This window comes from Sapajus apella, unplaced genomic scaffold (assembly GCF_009761245.1).
Source record: "Sapajus apella isolate SASKATOON/1434 unplaced genomic scaffold, GSC_monkey_1.0 scaffold110, whole genome shotgun sequence".
In the NCBI taxonomy this organism is placed as follows: Eukaryota; Metazoa; Chordata; class Mammalia; order Primates; family Cebidae; genus Sapajus; species Sapajus apella.
The window spans coordinates 4429390-4448110 of NW_022437050.1; the positions used below are offsets into that span (position 1 = coordinate 4429390).

General features: G+C 42.7%; 1 protein-coding gene across 3 annotated transcripts in view; it reads left to right on the plus strand.

Moving 5' to 3' along the window:
- SDK1 (sidekick cell adhesion molecule 1) overlaps positions 1-18721 on the plus strand; it is a 978776-nt gene that overhangs the window by 645451 nt on the left and 314604 nt on the right. Inside the window, exon 1 of one of the 3 annotated variants that reach the window (XM_032259653.1) lies at positions 18595-18599. The exons of the other annotated variants lie outside the window; for them this stretch is intronic. The gene's annotated coding sequence lies outside the window, so the exon portion shown is untranslated. Of the gene's footprint in view, positions 1-18594; positions 18600-18721 lie in introns of those variants that run through there. 3 annotated transcript variants of the gene reach the window in all.

Below are 18721 nucleotides of genomic sequence, written 5' to 3' on the forward strand. Positions count from 1 at the left end.
TGGCACTGGCCACTAGAATAAGCACATGGGCTCTGGGTTCACCACAGAGGGGGCACCACCAGCTCTGGGAAGGCTTTAGAGAAGGGATGGCAATTAGCAGAACTTTCAGGATGAAAGGAGATGGTTAAGAGGACTGAGTAAGAGGGCAGCACCCAGAGGAAGCCACGTGCAGGGACACTGAGATGGCTCAGGAATGGCAGTGAGTTCACCTCGGGGGCCAGGTTGTGTTTGGGGAAATGATGGAGAGTGGCACTGAGGATCTATAGGGGAAGATCAGGCTGTGTGTCCTGAGCGTTCTGGACTTCATGCCATGGGTCGGGGTGATTCATGGAAGGATCTTAAGCCTAGGTGTGTTTTAGGAAGATCGGGCAGCATGCAGCATGTAGACCAATTTGAAGGAAGGATTTGCAGTCTTGCAGGTGAGATGTCATTAGGACTTTGACTGAGAGGGGAGTGGCTGTAAGGGTGACAGGAAGAGAACATACTTGGGAGTTTGAGGGGAAGGTAAAGTCAGCCAGATTTATGACATGGTAATCCATGGGGAGAAAGAATTGGGAGTACCGTCTAAGACTGTGTTTCTAGCTTGAGTGGCTAGAGGGGTAAGGGTGATCTTCTCAGAGCTCAGAACTATATAAGGAACATATTTAGGTGGGAGGGCGGTAAAAAAGACAAAACAGTAAGTTCTGCTTGGATCTGTTCCGTTCTAGCTGCCAACTGTCCAGCAGCGAGGCGGCACTTAAACCACAAGCTGGGACTGCGGGTGGAGATCTAGGAGTCACTGTTTTAGGATTAATTTCTAATGACCTCAAATAAGATGACCCAAGGTAAAAGGAGGATATGCAGAGGGCTAAGCAGTGAGAGTGAGGAGGAGGATAAATAACAATCAGTGGCGTTGCATGGGACATAAAGCGACCGCTCAGAGGTTATTTATGAGAAGACAGAGAGATCTCGCAATTGAGTGCTCAAAGAAGGCATTTGGTAACAACTGGAGCCCCTTCTCTGTGCCAGGCACGGGCACTGTGGGGCACAGGTGACTAAATACCACCCCTGCTCTCAAATGAAAGCCATTGTGGAAACAGATAAACTATACATCAACTTTCCAATTCCTAGAGTTGAGATATAAACAAGATACTGTGGGAGCACAGACCTCATTTATCTTCTTTTTTTTTTTTTTTTTTTACTATAATATGGTTTCTACACTTGTGATTCACGTTCATGAACCCATTTAGGGAATGAGGAACATAGTGTATTTTATTTTATTTTATTTTTTTCTAAAAAAAAAAAAAAAAAGAAGAAAGAGAAAAAAAAATAATGAAGGAGAGGAAGAAAGAGGAAGAGGGAGAGAGAACAGGGGTATTGCTTTATTGCCCGGGCTAGAATGCAGTCTAAAAATGGGTATGCCTATAATTGTTCTTAATAATAGAGATATGAAAAAAAGATGAGGGAAGAAAACAACAAAGAAGCAGCCAACCAATATTTCATTGAAACCTGTAAATAGATGTGATGTGGTACTGATAAGAGTATATATTTTGTGTATTTAAAGTGAAGAGTTCTATAAATGTTAAGTTTACTTGTTCCGGATCTGAGTTCAAATCCTGAATATCGTTGTTAATTTTCTGTCTCATTGATCTGTCTAATATTGATGTTGAAGTCTCCCACTATTATTGTGTGGGAGTCTAAGTCTCTTTGTAAGTCTTATATATCTGGGTATTCCTGTATTGGGTGCGTATATATTTAGGATCTTTAGCTCTTCTTGTTGCATTGACCCTTCTATCATTAGGTAATATCCTTCTTTGCTTCTTTTGATCTTTGTTGCTTTAAAGCAACTCCTGCTTTTTATTATTTATTTATTTTTGCTCTCCATTTGGTTGGTAAATCTTTCTCCATCCCTTTGTTTTGAGTCTTTGTGTATCCTTGCATGTGAGATGGGTTTGGATGCAGCATACCAATGGGTTTTGGCTTTTTTTTGCCTGTCTGTGTATTTGGATTGGGGGATTTAGTCAATTTAAATTTAGAATTAATAATTATATATGTGAATTTAATACCGCCATTTAATGTTAGCTGGCTGTTTTGCCTATTAGTTGATGTAAATTCTTGATTATGTTGAAGCTCTTTACTTTTTGGTATTTTTCAGAAAGGCTGATACTGGTTGTTCCTTTCTATGTGTAGTGGCTCTTTCAGAAGCTCTTGTAAAGCAGGCCTGGTGGTAATGAAATCTCTGAGTGCTTGCTTGTCACAAAAGATTTTATTTTTCCTTTGCTTATGAAGCTTAGTTTGGCTGGATGTAAAATTCTGGGTTGAAAGTTCTTTTCTTTAAGGATGTTGAATATTGTCCCCCACTGTCTTCTAGCTTGTAGGGTTTCTGCTGAGAGATCTGCTGTGAGTCTGATAGGCTTCCCTTTATGGGTAATTTGACCTTTCTCTCTGGCTGCCCTCAGTATTTTCTCCTTCATTTCAACCCTGGTGAATCTGGCGATTATGTGCCTTGAGGTTGGTCTTCTTGAGGAATATCTTTGTGGTGTTCTCTCTATTACCTGGAGTTGAATATTGTCCTGCCTTGCTAGGTTGGGAAAGTTTTCCTGAATAATATCCTGAAGCGTATTTTCCAGCTTGGATTATTTCTCTTCATCACATTCAGGTACACCTATCAAGCGTAGATTAGGTCTTTTCACATAGTCCCATATTTCTTGGAGACTGTGCTCGTTCCTTTTTATTCTTTTTTCTCTAATCCTGTCTTCTCATTTTATTTCATTAAGTTGATGTTCGACTTCTGATATCTTTTCTTCTGCTTGATCGATTCGGCTATTAAAACTTGCGCATAGTTCGTGAAGTTCTCGTGTTGTGTTTTTCAGCTCCATTAATTCACTTATATTCCTCTCTAAATTGTGTATTCTTGTTAATATTTCGTCAAACCTTTTTTCAAAGCTCTTAGTTTCTTTGCATTGGGTTAGAACAAGTTCTTTTAATTCACAGAAGTTTCTTATCATCCACCTTTTGAAGCCTGCTTCTGTTAATGGAACACACTCGTTCTCCATCAGGCCTTGTTCCATTGCTGATGAGGAACTGTGATCCCCTGTAGAGGGAGAGGCATTCTGATTTTGGGTATTCTCAGCCTTTTTAGGCTGTTTTCTTTCCTTCTTTATAGATTTATCCATCTGTGGTCTTTATAATTACTGTCTTTATAATTGGGTTTCTGAGTGGACGTACAACTTGTTGATTCCCAGCGCTAAAATCTGAGCAACCCACTGCGCCAGCCAAAACAGCAGCGTTGTGATGGATGGTGCTTTTCTGACTCTGCACCAAGAACCGCCGCACCAAGGCAGCGGCAAAACCGCCTCGCCAGCCACAAGAGTCGCACTGGCAACCTGTGGGGCTCCTCCACTGGGAGTCTCCTGGTGCGTGAGCAACAAAAATTCATCTGAAAGTGTGGCGTCCTCTCGTTCTCTGTGCTTTCACTGGGAGCTACAATCCCGAGCTGCTAGTGATCAGCCATCTTGGATCTCTCTGAGACCTCATTTATCTTTCTTATTGGAAGAGTAATAAGCATTAACTGTAGAAAAATTAGAAAATACAGAGAAACAGAAACAGCATATATATAACTCATAATTCTACAACCCAGATATGTGGCTCTTAACATTTTCATGCATGTCTCATACAAATAAAAAATACATTTGTTAGCAAAATGAGATCATATAGCACAAAGTTTTGTAAATGTTTTTATTTAATATTTTGTTATTTATATAGTATTAACTATTTATGTTATAATTTTGAATAACTGCCTAGTCTCTTTTGTTAGTGAATGTATCATAATTTATTCACCTGGTTCTCCATCATTGGACATTTAGATTGGTTCCCGGCTTTCACCATGATAGATGGAATGGCAAATATTCTAGTGGCTACATCTATGCAAACATCAGCATTATTTCTTTACAATAAATTCCCAGAAATGGAATTGTTGTGTTACAGGATATTCTAGATAAGCTCTTTAGCTACAAGAACTAGACCTCTCTTCTCTATAAACTTCCTAGCTCCAGCATAAAAGTAGAGGGAGGGGATTTTTATGAACAAAAGGAAATGAGGGAATCTAAAGGAGCCAAGAAGCTGATTCCTGCAGGCTTGTTGAGAAACTAGAAATCAAAATTCTCTGGGCCAGGCACAGTGGCTCATACCTATAATCCCAGCACTTTGGGAGGCCAAGGCAGGAGGATCACTTGAGCCCAAGAGCTCAAGACCAGCCTGGGCAACATAGACAGACCCCCACATCTACAAAAATAAAAAAATTAGCTGGACGTGGTGGTGTGCATCTGTGGTCCCAGCTACTTGGGAGGCTGAGGTGGGAGGACTGCTTGATCCCAGGAGGTCAAGGCTGTGGCGAACCAAGATCACACCACTGCACTCCAGCCTGGGCAACAGAGTGAAACCCTGTCTCCAAAATAAGTAAGTAAATAAGCAAGCTCCCTGGATTCCATCCCCTTCCCCTTTTACTCAGGAGCCGCAGGGCCTCTTACCCACACTCTTCTGTGCCTCTCTGCCACCTTCCTCTTCTTTATCAGCTTGGTTTGCTTACTACTTTTGCCACAAGACTCCGTTTTACATCATTGCCTCTCAGCTTCCGTGGCTGACAGCAGTCTCTGCTTTTTAGTTAAGATGCTGGAGAAGGTGAGTCTGATTGGCAGATTCTCACCATTCCTGAGTCCTGGCCAGCTAACCTCAGGCGGCCATGGATTTGGGGCTGGGAGCAGGATTCCAACAGGGATATGCTGGAGTCACTCACCCCAGCTAGTGATAGCTGACCCTGAGCACCTCCTCCCAGCTCCAAGTTCAGTGATGCCATATTGGGAGCTTGAAATCTGCTGTGCCGGTAGTACTTACAGCAAAGAAACTAGCAAGTGCTGAGTCAGGGCTGGTTGTGAGATGTTCATCCAAATACCACTGGGTGTCACATGGAACAAAACTCTCTCACATCTTGAGAAATGGGTATGGCCAGTGACTGACATCTTTAGAATACTTCTGAAATAATTTAGTCTCATTAACATTCTGTAGATGTTACTTCATTCTATTCTCGTGTTTAATGTCCCAGAGAAGAAATCTAGTTTTAGGATTTTCATTACTTTTCTTTAGATTGATATGTTGTTTTATCTGTCTGCACTCTTGTCAGTTTGATTTGCACACAAAGCAAGCACATTTTACAGGGCTATGACTGTGGTGGTGCTCCCTTTGCTGGTTCTCAGTAAGCCCATTTTATTTGAAGATGCAAATCTTTTTTTCAGGGAAGTTTTCCACGTTGTTAATTTGATTAATGTGTTTCTTTCACTTACTGTGTATTCACCTTCTGGAATTCCTACTATGCTTATATTTGATCTCTTGCATCAGTCTTCCATTTTGCTTATCTTTTCCTCATCATAGCTCACTGAATCTATTTTGTCTGAATTCTGGAGAAAAGTTTCGATTCCAGACAGATTCACTGATGTGATTCTATGCACCATCCAGTCTGTTCTTCTGAGCTTCTATTGCATTGTTAATTTTGGCAACTGTATTCTCATCTGCAAGTAGTCTTTTCTGATCTCAGATGATTCCCTTTTCCTATTCACAGTATGTTACTGACTCCTCTCAATGAGTTCTTATTTGATTCAGATTCTCTGGGTCATCTCAAACAGTGTGCTTCAGAAATTTCCTAAATGTTCTGTTTCCTAAGAGTGATGTTTGTTTATGTTATTTAAATTGATCTTGTTATTACAGACTTTTTTTTATTATGAGCTTTATTATCAGGGCTACTTCACTTTTATTTTGCCTCATTAATGAATGTGTAGGCTGTATTGAGAGCCTACAGTTCACTGTAATTGAATGAAGGGCGATCTGTTACAGGGCTAATGGAATCTTTCCTCTGTTTATGTTAATAATCCAGAAGTTGCCTGGGCTGCCTCTCACCAGCCCTTAGTATGCCCAAGAGGTTTTCACAGTGGAGCCTGGGGCTGGCAGTGTAAGCATCACCTGAGTGCCTGCTAGAAATGCCCACTGCAAGGCCAGGTGTGGTGACTCACACCTGTAATCCCAGCACCTTGGGAGGCTGAGGTGGGCGGATCACCTGAGGTCCGGAGTTTGAAAACAGCCTGACCAACACGGGTAAACCCCACCTCTACTAAAAATACAAAATTAGCCAAGCATGGTGGCACATGCCTATAATCCCAGCTACTTGGGAGGCTGAGGCAGGAGAATCACTTGAACTCAGGAGGTGGAGGTTGTTGTGAGCCGAGATTGTACCATTGTACCCCAACCTGGGCAACAAAAGCGAAACTCCATGTAAAAAAAAAAAAAAAATGCCCACTCCAGATGCACCAGCTCAGAATCTCTGGAGTAGGGCCTGGGAATGTGTGTCTTCACAAGTCTTCCAGATGATGTTGGTACCATCAAAGTTTGGGAAGTGCTTATTTGCTCACCACTTGGCTTCCATCCACAGCAAGTGTTAGCCACGTCCAAGTGCACATTTAGTCCCCTCATGCCAATATCTATGCGCTTTCATGAGTCATTTGCAGATGTGCCCAGCCTGTACCTTGGCCCTTGGGCTGCTCCTGCCCCGAACCCTGACCTTCATGGAGTTTGCATGGTTCCCCAGGGGTTCCTTTCACTTTGTGTCCTGGTGGGCTTTTCCTTTGCAGGTGGGGAATTTCAGGTTAGGAAGCCCCTCCTTCAGGCAGGGCTCATTCATGCTGTCTTGCAAAAGCTCCCTTGTGTGTGGTCATGATTTCGATTCTCAGCACAAATACAGACTATTTCCCTACTAATTTTTCTTTAGCTATTTCTATAGAGATTTAGGAAGAGGTATAGCATGGGGGAGTTCAAATCAGCTGGAAGCAGAAGTTCCTTTTTTTTTTTTTTGGATGGTCCAAGGGAGATTTACAGAGTAGAAGGGAAGCTGTTGTAACCATCCAGGTGGGGGTGAGGAGGGTCTGGCACTGGGCACAGGGAGAAGGTGGTCTCCCAAGTATTTCCGAGGTCCAGTGGATCAGCCTGAGGAGCAGTTCTGTGGAAGGAGAAGATGGAGTTAGGGTGGCTCAGTTCATTCAATTATAGTGAATTGTAGGCTCTCACTTTCTAGCCTGGCTGCCCAGATGACTTTTGGAAGACCTCAAATTGTGTTTGGCTTGGGCAGAATGATGGTGCTGGATGAGGAGATGGGGTGGCCATTCCCAACCACACATGAGCACGTCGTGGTGATGGGGTGTGATCTCCCCCACCTCTGCCACACCCAGAGCCATCCTGGTCACCTTCACATTCACTGTCAGATGACAACCAGGGAGAAGGACCGATGCTGCCGGCGGTTATGTTTTGGTCTTGTACATTATCATCTGTTACCAATGGCAGCAGTGTTCGGGACATTTCTCCAGCTTCCCTGAGTGACAGCCAAGGATAAGCAGCCCTTTTCCTTGGACTCCGCACCTCCAGTGCATTCGTAGCTTTCCCACAACTATCCCTCAGAGAGTTTTGGCATGTTAATTTTCAAGTGTACCAAGTGGCATGAAAGATTATCATGAATTTCTTTACCCGTCATCCTCCTCCTCGCTATCATGGTTCTTCCCACTTAACATGTTTGTTTTCCTTATTGTATGTGTGTGACAGACATGAGGGGTCTGCTGCCTTCACGGTGGACAACTCACTTGTCTGGTGCTTCAGGCCTGGGGTCTGCATTCCTAATGATGGCCACTGTCATTTTCCCCCAGCCGGAGACCCAAGGACATCAGCTTAAGCCTCTCAGGAGCTCTAGGACCTGTGAGGTACAGCCTCTTAATGTGACTCTTGACAACTGATTTGTCAGCTCATTTTCTCTTGTTCGCCATGTCCAGTTGTAGCTCAGAGTCAGTCTGCTTGTCCTGAGCATGTAATAAAGCAACCCTAGACAACCCACTCCAAGAACCAGAGCCCTGGGGCTGTCCCACAGCCTAGTTTAGGACTGAAGCCCCTAATGGCCCCCTGCCATGGGAAACTATAAGAACACTGAACAGGAAGAAACACAGAGCACATCTTCTGGGAAAAACCTTTGATAAGCTGAGAACTCTTTGCCCTTTATTTAAAAATAAAAAGAAGCCAGGAGGAGAAGCCGCATAGAAATCCCTGCCCTCTGAGTTTGCTTAGAGGAAAAAGCACATTCAAGTTTCTGTTTAGGAATTGTGGTCAGTGACACGTGCTTGGGTTCCCTGCTCAAGCTGTTAGGGCAAGAGCAATGGCGTTTCTACCCTCATTAGGAGAAACTGCCTCTATGAATCTCTCGTCACCAAACTAAGCAGTTTTAATCCAGATACAGAGTGGAGACAACTGAACGTGTGCAGGATGCGTCTCCAGAGATGGCATGTTCTTGCTGTTGTCTGCTGTCTGGACAGGGTGCTCAGAGAGCAGCCTTGGGGCTCCTTGCAAGTGGGTGGGCAGCATGGGGCACTTGGATTTTTCCCTCTCTTTTCAGTTTAGGAAATGCTAAGGGTAAGTGTTGTAAAATTCACAGCCATCTTGGAGGGAAAGTGAACTAATGATGTGTTGCAGAAGGGCTAGGCAGGTGTGTGCTCCAGTCTACTGAGAAGACACCCACGCAGCCCTCCAACCTGAAAAATACAAGGTCAGCCATTGGCCACTACCCTGTTTCCCATGGATGAAATGGAAATTATCTTTTGGAATTGTGTTGTTAACAATACTCTGTGTCTCCACAAGTAGGATTTTGCAATATGATGAACAAACGTGTTATAACTTTTCACATCCTAAAGTAAAAGAGAGGCTCAGGAGGGTGTAAGGGCAGCATATGTGAGTGTGGCCTGTGAGGAGGATGTTGAGTGACTTCAGGGAAATCAGTGCCACCTATGCAGAGTCACAAGCTAGCTTTTCTAGCCTTCCAGCACCCGATAAACCCATTTTGTGAAACAAGCACTAATGGAGTCTACAGAAGCATGTGTTCCCGTGGGAAGGGCATGGCTATGGTACCATGCCTCTAGATGGTGCAGCTGGTCATCAGGGGCCCCTTGGCCACTCATTTAAACCCTCAACCAGAAGGAATGAAATCCTTGGGGCTGTTTTGAGCAATGAAAATGACAATATACACTTTATAGACACTTAGCATAATGTCTAGCAAATAGTAGGTGCCCAACACATGTTCAGTCTGTTACATTTTTGTCTATCCGCTATTTAAATTTGTTTCCATTGTCTTTTCCCAGTCTTCTCTGGGATTGGTTAGAGTGAAATGTCATGAAATTCTTTTTATTTTAAAGACAGGGTCTCACTCTGTCACCCAGGCTGGAGTACAGTGATGTGATCTCAGATCACTGCAATCCTGACTTCTTTGGGCTCTGGTGATACTTCTGCCTTAGGCTTCCAGGCTGGTTTCAAACTCCTGGGCTCAAGCAATCTGCCCACCTTGGCCTTCTACGGTGCTGGGATTGCAGATATGAGTCACTGTGCTGTCCTGTTTTGATTTTAGACTCATCCCTTAAAGCCCAGGCTGTCACATGCCAGCCACCACTTTCTACGAGGCTGTAAGGCATGATGGTTCAGAACACAGGCTGTGGCTTCTGCAGACCTGAGTTTGTGTTCGGTCTCAACCACTTGGCAACTGTGTGACCCCAGCCACATTGCTTGACTTCACCATATGTCAGGCTTCCTAGCTGTAAAACAGGAACCACAAGCCTTTCACATTTAGGGGAGAGGATGGACAGATGCCACATTTCCACCAGAACTCATGGGACTTAAACTTAATAAAAGTCTGCCTTAGTAGCCTGACTATCCTTAGGGCTTAACTTGGGGCCCCTCAATGCCTTCACTGGGCTCTTGGCCACGAAGAATTCCTGAACAGTCCACCAGTGGGTTTTGGTTATTTCCTGTGATGGGCAGATAGGGCTGACACTCCGTTCCTGTTCTCTAGCTTAGATTTCATAGTTTGGATTTGGGAGAAACAGAAATAGCCTGTGAGATCTTACTGAACCAGGTCTGACATCATCACACTAAATGGAAGAAAAGTTAGGAACATGTTGGTATTCTAGAATTCTTTTTTTAAAAAAATAACGTTCCAAAGGAACCATATTGCTAATTGAAATAGAATTTTTTTTCCAGCAAATATTGGGTTCTTTAATTTCTCTCCTATTTTTAATTAGGTACTTTGGAGCATTTCATTTATTGAGCACCTGCTGTGTGCTAGATGCTGTATTATATGCATCATACATGTTTTGTTCTCTCAACAACTCTGGAAAATAGGCATAACCCTTTTTCTCCTGTAGTGAAGGGGAACTTGGGAGGAAAGAGAAGCTTGCCAGAGTCAGATAGCTCGTGGGCAGCCAAGGCATGAATTAGGCTTCACAGTTGGAGGCCTTGAAGCCTGTGCTTCTCCCCTGACACTGTCATTTCAGAGGGTGTGTGGTCCACCATGGCTACAGGCCAAACTCAGCCGATACCTGCTGCAGTCAAGAGTCAGTCCCTCTCATCTGCCACTATTATGTTCAACTCATTTGCCTGAACATACTTTGGCTACCTTATTCCTTTCAGAAGTAAAAATAGTATCATCTAATTTCATAAATAGATTGGGTTTAGAGATATATGTCTCTGCAGGAATCTAGCTCATTTGCTGTCTTTAGATAATGGAAATTGTGGTCGAGGCTGAGGTTCTTTTCTAAGTTAACAAATGATTGTTCCTCACCACAGAACTATAGGAATGACCCTTACAAATGAACAGATTCTTTGTTTTTTTCTTGATTGCTGGCAGCAGCTGCTATGGGTGCTCAGTAGAGAAGTGTTTAGTGAGAGAAACTAAGCTGATGTTGAAACAGAAGAAAAAAATTAGGAAATTGATGAATTATCTTTCCATTTGCACCTTCAGAAATAGGTTAATTGTTTCAGTGACTGGCTGTGTCTTGATTAGGAAGCATTAACAGCAATTAATGATATAACTTCAAAAAAGGTATAGGAAAATTAATAGAATTTTCCGTTAACATAAATTATACTCATTATCTACTGTATCCAGAACCATCAGGCCTGCCAAGCTCGTTGATTAAAGTACAAGTGGATTTTTTTTTGGTCTGAATTCTCTAAATAGTTAAACAAATCTTTATTTTATTTATTTATTTATTTATTGCAGTATCAACTTCCCCACAGTGAGCCAGTAGTATTATTTAGCTTAAAATGGCTCAATTCAACTTAAAAACCTTTCATGAATTAATTTTATTAATATACACACATTTTATCTACATGTACAAATATTATTTGATGGTAATGATGAACCTTTTTTAATTAAAAAAAGAAACTAATAAAACATGGTGAAGAAAGTTTCAGGTCAAAAAATATGAAATTGTAGGACTGATTTTATCTAGCTTTAATTCTACTCTGCAGGAGAAACAGAAGGCTTTTTTTTTTTGGAAATGTCAATAATAAAGAATAGCGATAGTGACAATGATAGCAAGGGCAATAACCAACATCAGTGCACCCCTTGCCTGCCCCAGGACTGAGTTCAGTACCTCACATGCATTCTTGCTCATCTTCACACTTATAGGAACCTTCACCATAGAAGGTGTTACCCCACTTTATAAATGAGGAAACTAAACCAGAGGTAGTCAGAAACTGGCTCAAATTCAAACAGCAAAGTGGCAGAGGTGAGATTTATGCCCAGGTGGGGAAATCCCATGCGTGCATTCTGTCACTCAGCTGAACTGTGGCACAGTAGTGGACTTATTTTAAGGATATAAAAGTTGCCTCACTGGACCCAACTCTCTGCCCTGTCCTTATTCTTTCTCAGTGTCACCAGAGGACACATCAGAGACACAATTATCCTTCCTGATATCAACTCTAGACAGAGAGGAATGTTCCTCAAAAGAGGCTAGGCTGCCTTAGGATTTTATTATGGGTGGGAAACCAGTGCATTTGTCATTGCCCTTGGTTAAACAGCTATCTGAAGTTGGCTTATATTCGTCCACTTACTAACCTTAATGGATGGCAAGCTTGCCACCAAATTCCATGACTGATTATTTTGACGTGATGAAATGTTCGTTCTGATCTTCTGACAGATTCCTCAGGGGATTGTGGACTTGGATTGCTTTGCCAGCTGTAATTTGCCAGCTTGAACACGATTGACCTTCATGTACTGGACACTCACCTGCCCAGTTGATGGGGTTGTTTATGTCTTTTTCACACCTTCTAGCTTGTTCTTTCTTTTCTGAAGATCCAACAACCAGAAAAGTTTTTATACCTTAACTTAGAAGGAACCTATAAATAGGGCTGCTGTGTTTCTTTTCTTTTCCCCTAGAATGTGTTTGAAGGTTAATTTCAGGATTTTATTGGCATCCTTAGATAAAGCGGTGGAACTGTTCTAAACTCCTTTGAACAAAATGTTGATTGAAGTGTTATCTTTTGTAATATACCCTGTAAGAGTTGTAAGGATTTGCAGGAAAGGTCAGAGTAATAGGAAGCGTTTTGGAGGAGGTGAGATTTGATCCAGTCCTTGAAGGATGGTGGGATTTGTGGTGCTAGATGGCTGATGAGGTCATTTGCAGATAGGTAAAGAAGTGTATTAGCTGGTTTTGCATTGATGAAAAGGAATACCTGAGGCAGGTATTTTACAAAGAAGCTGGCTCACAGTTATGCAGGCTATACATGGTGCCAGCATCTGCTCAGCTTCTCTTGCAGTGTCAGGAAGCTTTTGCCCATGGTGGGTGGTGAGGGGAGCTGGCATGTCACATTCCTGAAAACATGGTGTTTTTATTATTTTATTTTACCTAATTGGTAAACAGGTGAATATAATCCTACTTGGGGACTAAGCTCACCTAGCACAGAACTTCTCACACTGAATGAGAAGTCATCAAGGTGATATATATGTAACCGAGCCAGCTTGTTAACATTTAGATCTTGATTCGATGGGTCTGGTGAGACCCACCAAGACTTCACCTTTATAACCAACTGCCAGGAGAGGTCTGTGGTGCTGGTTGGTGCTCCACTTTGAGGAACAAGGGGTTGGTTGTCATGTCTTGAGTAACTCACCAGGTTCTGGGACACATGCCCTTTTCTTCGAATAACTCAGAACTCAGAAAGCATGGCCAGAGCCTGAGCTTCACCTGGGTATGGGGTGGAAATGTAGGGTCTTGGTTCCACCCCAGCCCTGCCTGTGCAGAATCTGCACCTGGACTGGATCCCCAGGTAAATCATGTACACACACACAAGTTTGAGAAGCACTGGCATGGAAGATACAGGTGTCAAGAACACCAGTAAACCCAGGTGTGGTTCCCAGTGCTCAGACGGAAATTCTGGCATCAGGTTAAGCTAACTAGTAAGTGGGTTGAAATGAATTAATCAGAAAGGTCAAAATACAAAAAAATTAGCCAGGCGTGGTGGCAGGTGCCTATAATCCCAGCTACTTGGGAGGCTGAGGCAGGAGAATTGCTTGAACCTGGGAGGTGGAGGTTGCAGTGAGCCGAGATGGCACCACTGCTCTCCAGTCTGGGTGACAGAGCAACACTGTGTCTCACTGAAAAAAAAAAAAAAAAAAAAAAAAAAGAAGAAGAAAGAAAAGCCTTTCTGAGTAAAATAAGAGTTGTACTAGGTTTGAAAGAAGAAAAGGTATTTATAAATACATTTGAGATTTGAATCTTCAGCAGCAGTTAGAACATCTTATCTATAGCCATTTCTTAGAAAAGTCTAGTTGGAAAGAACAGTGATTTTTCCACAGCCTGCTGAATTTTTATCTATGTAAATAATAGCAGATGTGCATGTATAATCATTTCTAAATAAATACGAATAAAAATAAAGACATTGGAGAGCACTTCTAATCTGAGAGACATTATAAGAATTCAGCCAAAGACAGGTTTCTTGTGGCTTCGATTCCTAACCACAGGGATACCCCATAGACCAATAGATCACCCTGTGTTAATTTTTTCATGTCTTAAGTAAAACCAGAGCTTCTCAAATGAGAAATTCACAACCAAACACTGAAACGTGGTAGTACCCAGAATGCAAGAAATATTCTATCAGTCAGGGGTATTTTCTTTTCTCACATATTCCCACCATAAGTGCAAATGTTCATACAGCTATATTAATGGACACTTCCTCTGCCATGGTTTTAGATAATCAATTTCTTATTTATTTCATCTTTGAGAATGACAGATTCTGAGGTTGAAAATCTTATGGGGTTTCTATCCTAACCAACATAAAGGAACTATGAGTATTCAATGTCCCAAAACAATAAACAGTAAGTAAACAACTGCATAGCTAACCAAGTCCCTCCTTTGTTCTTGAAGAATAATTTTGTTGAAATTCCTTGCTTTCTGTTCAGGCATCTGGTGTACATCCTAAGTTCCTAAAACTCCCCACCATCTTCCTCAGTGAGTTTCGCTTAGCATCCGTAGATTGATTGGTCTATGCTGGTTACCAAGAGTGCCAACTTTCGTTCTCTTTCCCCCTCCACGCTGACTTATGCAGCATTTTACTTCTTATGTATGAGTTTTTCCATAAATTGAGCAGAGACCAAGTGAAAATTTTTTTTTTTTGAGACGGAGTTTCGCTCTTGTTACCCAGGCTGGAGTGCAATGGCGCAATCTCGGCTCACTGCAACCTCTGCCTCCTGGGTTCAGGCAATTCTCCTGCCTCAGCCTTCCAAGTAGCTGGGACTACAGGCATGCACCACCATACCCAGCTAATTTTTGTATTTTTAGTAGAGACGGGGTTTCACCATGTTGACCAGGATGGTCTCGATCTCTTGACCTCATGATCCACCCAACTCGGCCTCCCAAAGTGCTGGGATTATAGGCGTGAGCCACCGCACCCCGCCCCAAGTGAAATTTTAAACCTACAAATGGCACTTTTCTATTAGAAGCTTTGGAGAGGTTTGGTAGAAGTGCCTATTATATTTGACTCGCCATAATTACTTTTTGGATTTTCTATAAATTTGCTATAAATCTGTTATTCATTCTGCCATTGCCCTGCTTTAAAACGGCATGAACTGCTGGGTGCCTGAGCTGCTCTTACTGTTCATTGGTTTGGATTGATAGTTTGCACAGTCCAGATTTGCTGAGTAATCATTGACCTGCCACATTTTTAATAGGCCCATGCTGACCAGCTTGGTCCTTAATATATTTGAACAATCACCTAAATGGAATTAGGACTTCATTTTTTATTCACCTGCCTTCCAGTCTATGTGAACAGACTCCTTATGTTTCCAGCAGCAGTATCTCCCCTCTCAATAATGCTTGTGAGAATGTGTCCATAAGTATCTTAGGAGGGATCTTAGCTGTGCTTTTGTGCACTTAACTCTACACACACAGTCCCTGCCTGGTGCTCTCTCCCCATCTCTGTCGTCAACCTTAGATTTATTGTTAGTGTTGATTTTCAACCAAAATATAAATGAGATTGTGTTGACACTTAGAAAAAAAAAACCTTGCTTTGTAGCAGATTGAGTAGAGAACCAGTTGGTTTAAATAGATAACCTTGGGTCATATTAGAAAATGCCTTGTTCTGGCAGAGTACTCTATTCTTGCACCGTGAGACTGTCTTTATTCATTTGAAGGAAGCTGAGGCAGACAGGAAAAGAAACATTTTCTTCTCTTAAGACTTCCTGATTTGTTTGTACCTCTGTTGTGACACCCATGGCTAATTCTGATATAGCGGCTTCCAACAAAATGAAAAGAGATGGGAAAACAGAAGGGAAAATTCCTCTACAGTTGTGAGTTATCGTTCTTCACTATCAAAGCATCCCTGTGCCCTCGCTCATTCTGTGGCCTTGTTTGCTCTGCTCCTCATCCAAAACAATGACCCACCAATTCCCAGAGATGGACAGGAGAGAACAAGTATGTACACATGAGAGAGGGACAGAGAGACCCCCAAAAGAAGCCAACACCCTGCTTCTGTCTCACCTGTGAGTTCAGATAGGGTGTGGCACTGCTCTACAGCCAATTGTGCTGAGCCTGATTATTTACTCCCCTCAGAATCAGGGCTCTCCAGTCAGGACAGTGAATCCCTAAAAAGGCTAAGCCCAGAAACTGCCCTGGGAAGAACCTGCCCTTCTCTGCGGGCAGCTGGTCCCACCATGCTGGTAGAGGACACAGCCCACCCAGGCCCACCCGGAGATGAGGGTAGCACAGATCCTCTTTCCATCCTCCAGAGGGAAATGCTCCTGGATCCTGAATTTTTTTTTTTTTTTTTTTTTTGAGACAGGATGGAGTTCAGTGATATGATCATAGTTCACTATGGCCTTGACTTTCTGGGCTAACATGATCCTCCTGTCTCAGCCTGCTGAGTAGCTGGGACTATAGGCTTGCACCACCACTTGCAGCTAACTTTAAAAAATATTTGCAGATAAAGGGTTTCATCATGTTGCTAAAGCTGGTCTCACACTCCTGGGCTCAAGCAATCATCTCGCCTTGGCCTCCCAAAGTGCTGAGATTACAGGTGTGAGCCGCCACGCCCAGCTGATGCTGATGCTAGGACCTGGGATGCTGTTCCATTCCTGGAACCATTTTGGAATGAATGCAGTCAGAGGACTTGGTTAGCTTCAGTTGCTTATTGCTCCTTACCATTCTGGAACACTGAGTAGTCACAGTCACTTGATATTGGTTGGGATAGAAACCCTGCAAGAGTTTCTTCCTCAGAGTTCATACACCTCAAAAATGAGATAAGTAAGATTATCTAAAAGCATGGCAGAGGAAGTGTTCCTTGGTATATTTGTATAAACCTTTGCTTTTACGATGGGAATACATGAAAAAGAAAATGCCCTATGACTGATAAAAATATTTCTTCTGGGCTGGGCACAGTGGCTCACGCCTGTAATCTCAATGCTTTCAGGAGGCCAAGGCAGGCGGATCACAAGGTCAGGAGTTCAAGACCAGCCTGGTCAATGTGGTAAAACCTCATCTGTACAAAAATAAAAAAAAAACAAACTAGCCGGGTATGGTGGTGAGCACCTGTAGTCTTAGCTACTCAGGAGGCTAAGGCATGAGAATCGCTTGAACCCAGGAGGCAGAAGTTGCAGTGAGCTGAGACTGTGCCACTGCACTCCAGTCTGGGCAACAGAGGGAGACTCCATCTCAAAAAAAAGAGAAATATATATGTATATACACACCCACATGCATACACACATACATATTTCAATATATTTCTTCTGTTCTGGATACTGCTATCTTTCAGCATTTGGTTTTTAAATTTCTAACCTGAGAAAGTCTGGTTTTACTTAAGATACGAAAAAATTAAAAGGGAGTGACCTGTTGGTCCATGGAGTGCTCTTTCTGGTTGGAAACGGAAGCCCCAGGAACCCTATCAAAATGTTGGCATTTGGCTCTGTATGTTTTCCCCATGGTGAGGGGAGGGTATGGAAGAGAAAGCTTTCCATCTGATGTTGTTCCCATTAAGAAAGTCTTCACAATGTAGCAGCCCTGGGGCCATTCACCAGCAGCATGGCATCCAGGCAGGCTTCTTTATAACTAGACTATGAATTTACCTTCAGCATCAATAGCCGTAATTTCTAGTCTGTGCGTAGAACAGAGATATCTGTAGCAAGAGAAAATAACTTCAATTTAGTCTGGTTTTCTAAAGATCTTTCTTGTATTTTAAGGAGGGGGCATAATGGTAAATTTCAAGACACATTCTCTGAACAGACTGTGACCCCTTCCCTCTTATTTATCTCCCTTTTTCTTTCTCTCATGTGTTCAAAGCATTTGTTAAGACAATTTTCTGTTTTCTCCAGGGACTTGGGATTGAATGTCTTTGTTCTTGGTTTATCTATTAAAGACACTTTTCTAGTTACAGATACTGTTTGTGAATCACATGCTATGCAAAGAACATCTGATTATTAGCGGACTGGAGCCCAATGGTCACAGACATCCCAGGAGTAGAGCTCTGCTGCTTTTCTGAAAATATGCATGCAAAATTCTTAATGTGAGGAAATTGTAGGAACAGGTGTTGATGTCTATTTGGAAAATGTAAAGTTAGACTCATGCAATGTTAGCAAACATCTATTAGGCACTTACTGTTTGCCAGATGCTCTGAAGCCTAGAGGGGTCCACAAGAATCATATGCCTTCCAGGAGTTTGCAAGGAGTGGGGCAGATAAGCATGTGTACAAATGTACAAGGCTGAAAGAGCCACCACACCGAGCTGATCCTGATGCTTATCCTACTTTCCCCAGAAGCAGAGACTGTGAGCTCAACAAAGATGTACCTGCAATAATGCATTGAGCGCTGACCCCAGAAAGTGTGAGTAGAGGAGTGTGCAAAAGAGACACAGCTGGGAAAGGCGCTGGTGAGCATTCATCATTGTGCTCATCACTGTGGTGAGCAGTGAGGCTCAGCTCCGAGGAAACTCCAGGAAGACTGCGCAGAAGCCGCTTGCCCCATTGCTTACCTGAGGAGGGGAGAAAGCCTGGGTATTTGTGCATCAACTCCCCTCCTGTATTGGCAAGAACAACTTTCAGAGAGCCTTCTATTCTATCTGCCTCACCTTTGTAAGCCGGCCATATCTCTGGCCAGAGAATGGCCTTTGATAGGAACTGATGGGTGCTTGCAGAAGGCCCAGGGCCTGTAGGTGAATGGTTAGTGCCAGGGACGATGGGCAGGGCAAAGGCAGCACCTGTTACAAAGCGTCATTAACAGAGTATAGCAAGTGCACTGCACACCTGACACCATGTACAAAAATTAATGCAAAATGGATCAACTACCTAAATGTGAGACCTAGAACTATAAAACTCCTAGAAGAAAACTTGATGACATTAGATTTAGCAATGA